The 6819-nt window shown below is 37.2% G+C and overlaps 1 pseudogene; it reads left to right on the top strand.

Moving 5' to 3' along the window:
* Positions 1 to 3918: 3918 nt before the first annotated feature.
* On the top strand, positions 3919 to 4518 carry LOC141512090 (large ribosomal subunit protein uL13-like; annotated as a pseudogene).
* Positions 4519 to 6819: the final 2301 nt, after the last annotated feature.

Below are 6819 nucleotides of genomic sequence, written 5' to 3'. Positions count from 1 at the left end.
CATAAAGTCCAGCCCTCAGGGCACTCAGCTAGCAGTGGTGGCAGCAGCAGCCCAGATTCAGGAAACAGAAGGAGGCAAAGCTGGTAAGCAGGAACCACCAGGTAACTGAGTCTGGACTGCTCAGCCACCAAAGGTAGGGGAGTGGAGAGAGACTTCTGAGGTCTGTCTTCTGTAACTGGAACAGGACTCTGGGGCTCTGATCACATTCATATCCTGATCACAGTTTAGGCCCCCATAGAACAGCAAGACAGAGCTTCACACATGGAGATCCTTGGGTGGGTGGGGGAGTCCCAATAATACTCAAAAGCTCAGGAAGCACCCCAAAGCCAGGCAGAGGCTGGGGAAATGAGTAAACAGAGAAAAAAGAGAAACACCATTGAGAAATACATTGTCTATGATCCCAAGAAGGATAAAAATACTCAATCTGAAGATGAGGAAGTACAAACTTCTACATCTAAAGACTCCAAGAAAAATGGGAATTGGCTCATGCTATGACAGAGCACAAAAAAGATTTTGAAAATCAAATAAGGGAGACAGAAGAAAAATTGGGAAAAGAAATGAAAGAGATACAGGAAAAACATGAAAAAGAAATCAGAAGCTTAGTCAAGAAGATCCAAAACAATTGTTGAAGAATATTAATAACATGTTAAAAACCAGCATAAGCCAAATGGATATAACAGTTCAAAAAGATACTGAATGCTTTAAAAAGCAGAATTGGCCAGATGGAAAAAGAGATAAGAAAGCTCTCTGAGGAAAACAAATTTTTCAGATCTAGAATGGAGTTAGAAGAAGCTGTTAATGTGAAGTCAAGATACAATACTTCAACAAAACACAACACAACAAGAATGAAAAATTAGAAGAAAATGTGTAACATCTCATTAAAAAAACAACTGATATGGAAAACAGATTCAAGAAAGATAATTTTAAAATTATTGGGATATCTGAAAGTCATGGTCAGGAAAAGAGCCTTGACCTTATTTTCAAATAATTCCTATAGGAAAATTGCCCAGATATCCTAGAAGCAGAGGGCAAATAGAAATTGAAAGAATCCACCAATCTCCTCCACAAAGAGATCCAAAAAAAAATCCCCCAGGAATATTATAGCCAAGTTCCAGAACTCCTAAGTCAAAGAGAAAATATTACAAGCAGCCAGAAGGACACAATTCAAATATAGTAGAGCTGTAGTCAGGATCACACAGGACTTAGCAGCAACTACATTAAGGGCTTGTAGGGCTTGGAATATAATATTCTGGAAGGCAAAAGAGCTCAGAATGCAACTGAGAGTCAACTACCCAGCAAAACTGACCATCCTTGTCCAGGGAAAAAGATGGACTTTCAATGAACCAGAGGAATTTCAATTGTTCCTGTTGAAACAACCAGAGCTGAACAGGAAGTTTGATCTTCAAATACAGGACTCAGGTGTAGCATAGAGAATGGAAGAGAAGGGTAAAATATGTGGGACTTGATGATGATGAACTGCATGTATTCTTACATAGAAAAATGATACTGATAATACTCATATGAAACTTCTCATTTAATAGAGCAGGTAGAAGGAGTTTTTATAGATGAAGCACAGGAGAGAGCTGAATTTGAAAATATATTGTAAAAATGGAATTAATGGCTAAAAGGGAAATGTAATGGGAATAACAGAAAGGAAAGCTGGAATAGGCTAAGATATTTCATAATAATAAGATTTTTTTTAATTGAAATGATATGGAAGGGGGAAGGTGAGGGGGGAATGAGGGAACCTTTGCTATCATCAGAGGTGGCTTGGAGAGGAAATAGCATATCTACTCAATGGGGTATAGACATCTAGAGTAAAAAGGAGAAAAGGGGGACAGGGGAAGGGAGGGGATGTGAGTGATGGAGGAGAGGATGGACCATGGGGGAGAGTGGTCAAATATAACACATTTTTTTTACTTCTTGCAAGGGGCTGGGATTGGATGGCCTGTCCAGGACCACAGGGCCAGTTGGTTGCTGGGCTTTAGGAGTGGCATGTGGGCTCAGGGCCTCTTGGCCCCAGAGCCAGGGATCAGTCTGCTACACCACTCAGCTACCCTACAGTACATTTAAGCAGAGGGACAGAGTGAAAGGAGAGAGAAAATATAGTATATGGTATTGGGGAGGTATGAATGGAAGGAGCTACAATCAGCAATGGCAACCTTGGAAAAATATGGAAGCAGCTTTTGTGATGGACTTATCATAAAGAATGTGATCCACCTACGACAGAGCTGGTGGTATTGGAACACAGACTGAAGCACATATTTTTATTTTTTTATTTTTATTTTTTCTATTTCCTTTTCTTTATTGCTCATGAGGGTCTATATTTTTTTGGGGAGCAAGTATTATGTTTACTCTTAAACAAGAATATTTTAGTAATATATAAAAAATCATTTGTACAAAAATAAAAAATAATTAAATATATATTTACATATATATATATATATATATATATATATATACATTAAAAAAATATTTTAAAATAGTGGTGATGGGCGGCTAGGTGGCGTAATGGATAAAGCACCGGCCCTGGAGTCAGGAGTACCTGGGTTCAAATCCAGGCTCAGACACTTGATAATTACCTAGCTGTGTGGCCTTGGGCAAGCCACTTAACCCTGTTTGCCTTGCAAAAAACTAAAAATAAATAAATAAATAAAAATTAAAAAAAAATAAAAATAGTGGTGATAATAGGCATTCCACCCCTGAGCATATTGGTAATGTTTGTAGCTTATCACCCTTTAAGATAATACTTGCTGATGGTTTTAGATAAATACTACATATCATTTTGAGGAAAGTTCCATTTATTCCTATACTTTCTAAAGTTTTTAGAAAGATATATAATAATTTTGTATTTTTCTGTATATCTATTGAGAAAAATCATGTTTTCTGTTAGTTTTATTATTGATGTGGTCAATAATGCTTATAGGTTTCCTAATAATGAACCAGACCTATATTCCTAGTGTAAATCCTACCTGATCATGTAGTATTATCCTCATGATAAGTTGCTGTAATCTTTTTGTTAATATTTTATTTAAAATTTTTACATCAATATTCATCAGGGAAATTGTTCTATAATTTGCTTTCTCTGATTTGGTTCTTCTTTTTTCTTCTTGGCTCTCTTGGTTAGGTATCAGCACCATATTTTTGTCATAAAAGGAATTTGGTAGAACTCCTTCTTCATCTATTTTCCCAAAGATTTATATAGTAGTGAAATAAATTTTTTTAAATTTTTGGTAGAATTCACTTATTAATCCATCCTGGAGAGTTTTTCCAAGAATTCATTGATGAGTTATTTAATTTCTTTTTCTAAACAGGGTTGTCTAAATGTGTTATTTCCTCTTCTGGTAATCTGGGAAATTTATACTTTTATAAATAGCCATTTATTTCACTTAGATTGTCAGATTTATTGGCATTTGGACAAAATAACTCTTATTTTTCTCTTCATTTGTTAGTTAATTCGCCCTTTTCATTTTTGATACTGGTAATTTGATTTTCTTCTTTCTTTTTTAAATAAATTAACCAAAGGTTTATCTATTTTTGTTTTTCCCCCATAAAATCAACTCTTTAAATTTTGACATATTGTGCCATTATTTTTATTATCTTTGATGAAATTATTTTTTCTATGATTTGCAGTTTGATACATTCTTCTTTATGATTAGATTAGATTTTTATGATTATGATTAGATTTTTAATCCATCTTTTCATGGTACATTATATATTTTTATTGCATCATGATTTGAAAAGGATGCATTTATTATTTTTGCCTTCATTTGACTGTGAAGTTTTCATGCCCTAAAACAGGGTCAATTTTTCCTGTATATGCCATGTACTACTGAAAAGAAAAAGTATTTTCCTTTCTATCCCCGGTCAATTTTCTTTAGAAGGCTATCAAATCCTTTTCCAGGGCAGTTGTCAGCCATGATGGATGGGCAGGTCCTGGTGATGGACAGGCAGGGCCATCCCTGGGGGCGGCCATCATGGCCAAGTAAGTGCTCCTGGGGCAGAAAATGATCATGGTCTAAAGCAAAGGCATGAACATCTCGGGCAACTTCTACAGGAACAAATTGAAATACCCGTCCTTCATCTGAAAGCGAATGAACACAAAGGCCTATAGAGGCCCTGACCACTTGCAAGCCCCAAGCCACATCTTCTGGAGGACTGTGAGTGGCATGCTCCCCCCACCAGACCAAGTGAGGCCAGGCTGCCCTAGGAGCACCTGAAGGTGTTCGATGGCATCCCCCCACTGCAGGACAAGTGAAAATGCATGGTTGTCCCAGCTGCTCTCAAGGTGGTCAGGCTGAAGCCCACCAGAAAATTTGCTTGTCTGGGGTGCTTGGCCCATGAGGTTGTCTGGAAGTATCAGGCAGTGACTGCTACATTGTAAGAGAAGAGGAAAGAAGAAAGCCAAGCTCCATGCTCACAAAACTATGCAAGTAAGCCGAGAAGAACATGGAGGGCAAAATCCACAAAGTCACAAAGGTGCTGAAGAAGCAGGAACTACTGGTTTGTGTCCAATAAAGTCTATCCTCTACAGGGAAAAAAAAAGTCTATCATCTAACTTTTCTAAAATTCTATTCACCTCCTTAGTTTTTTCTTGTTTATTTTGTGATTAGCTTAATCTAGTTTTGAGAGGGGGAGGTTAAAGTGCCCTACTAGTATAGTTTTGCTGTTTATGTCTTCTGTCACTCAGTTAACCTCTCTAAAAATCTGGATACTGTATCATTTTGGTGCATATATGTTTAGTATTGATATTACTTCATTATCTGGAGTACCTTTTGGTAAGATATTTTTTCCTTCCTTTTGTCTTTTATAGTTATTTTTTGCTTCTGCTTTGTCTGAGATCTGGATTGTTACCTATGCTTTTTTTTTTTAATTTCAGCTGAGGGGCAGCTAGGTGACATAGTGGACAAAGCACCGGCCATGGAGTCAGGAGTACCTGAGTTCAAATCTGGTCTCAGACACTTAATAATTACCTAGCTGTGTGGCCTTGGGCAAGCCACTTAACCCCATTTGCCTTGCAAAAACCTAAAAAAAAAATTAATTTCAGCTGAAGCTGAAATTTTTTTTACATATTTCTGTGTATGTGTGTGTGTGTGTGTGTGTGTGTGTTAAGTGACTTGTCCAAGGTCACACTGCTAATAATTATCAAATGTTTGATACTGAGCTTGAATTCAGGTCCTCCTGACTCCACTCTATCTATTGTGCCACCAAGCTGCCCTCTCCTCTAGTCTGTTACCTTTATTCTATATGTATCTCTGCTTCAAATTTTTTTCCCTTATAAACAACATATTGAAGGAGTCTGATTTTTTTATTTGTTTTCCAATTATGTGAAATAGTAATATGTACCTATCATTTTTTGCAAGGTTCTTAATTCTACAATTTTTTCCCCCAGCCTCCCTTCCCCCCCACAGAAGGTTGATAGTCTCTACATTGTTTCCATGCCATACATTGATGTAAATTGAATGTGTTATAAGAGTAAACATAAGAATAAACATAAACCCTCTCCCCCCCCCCCCCCGCCAATGAGAAACCTCAAGAATAGAGAGAATGAGAAAAAACATTGTACTTCAGTCTGTGTTCAGATTCCAATACCTCTGTCTCTGGGGTGAGTTGCTTTCTTTATCATAAATCCACCAGAGTAGTTGCTACAATATTTTTCCCACAGTTGCTATTACTAGCTGTACCTCCACACTATTTCTCCCCATTCTCATTTATTCTATTCTCTGTCTCTTTTCATCCTGGTCCTGTTCAAAAGTGTGTTGCATCTGAGTACCCTCTCCTTCGATCTTCCCTCTCTTCTATCACCTATTCCCCCTTCCTTCCCCCCCATTCCCCCTCATCCTGTCCCTTTCTTCCCATCCTTCTCTAGGGCAAGACAGATTTCCTCACCCTATTAAGTGTGTATGTTATTTCCTCCCTGAGCCATTTCCAATGAGAATGAAGGCTCACTCATTCCCCCTTGCCTCCCCCCCACTCCATTGAAAAAGCTTTTTCTTGACTCTTATGTGAAATCTCTCAGCTTCTTCTTCATCTCCTTTTCCTTCCTCCCAGTACTTTCCCCCATCACCCATTGACTCCATCCCTTTACCTCATCATATTCCGCTCCTTCCTAAGTCCTGTCTATATATGCTCCTTCTAACAGCTCTTATAAATGAGAAAGTTCATATGGGTTATCAGTATCTTCTTCCCATGCAGGAATAAAAACAGTTCAACATCATCAAGTTCCTCATAGTTAGTCCCTCTCTTCCACTCCCTCTATGGTTCACCAGAGTCCTGTACATGAGGATTAAATTTTCTATTCATCTCTGGTTGTCTACATAGGAAAGTTTGAAAGTCCCCTGTTTCATTGAAAGTCCGTCTTTTCCCGTGAAAGAGGATGTTCAGTTTTGCCAGAGTCACATAGCTAGGAGGTGTCTGAGGCCATATTTAACCTTAGTTAAGTTGGCTTTTCCTTTCTTTTTTCTTTTTCTTTTTTGATGTATTTTTTTTAATGAGGAAAAGCTATCTAGGTAGCATAGGAGCATGGACCTAATTTGAAATTAAAGTGATTTAAAATCAAAATATATGAATAATCTTTTAAATTTTACTTTATTTACTTTTTCCTGGTTATATGCAAAAACAAGTTTCAACATTCACCTTTTCATTGAAAAAGATGTCAAGATTATTCTTGGATTGAGAATCATTGGTGCAAATGCTTTCATTTGAAGAATATCAGTCTATAAACTTTTATTGAGTATAGACTATGTGCATAATAGTAGAGTATACTTATTGTCTGTATCATTTTCTTTGGAACGTAATCATACACAATAGTAAATTCTT

The sequence above is a fragment of the Macrotis lagotis genome, chromosome 2 (assembly GCF_037893015.1).
Source record: "Macrotis lagotis isolate mMagLag1 chromosome 2, bilby.v1.9.chrom.fasta, whole genome shotgun sequence".
Classification (NCBI taxonomy): domain Eukaryota; kingdom Metazoa; phylum Chordata; class Mammalia; order Peramelemorphia; family Peramelidae; genus Macrotis; species Macrotis lagotis.
This window is presented reverse-complemented; position numbering and strand designations above follow the sequence as displayed.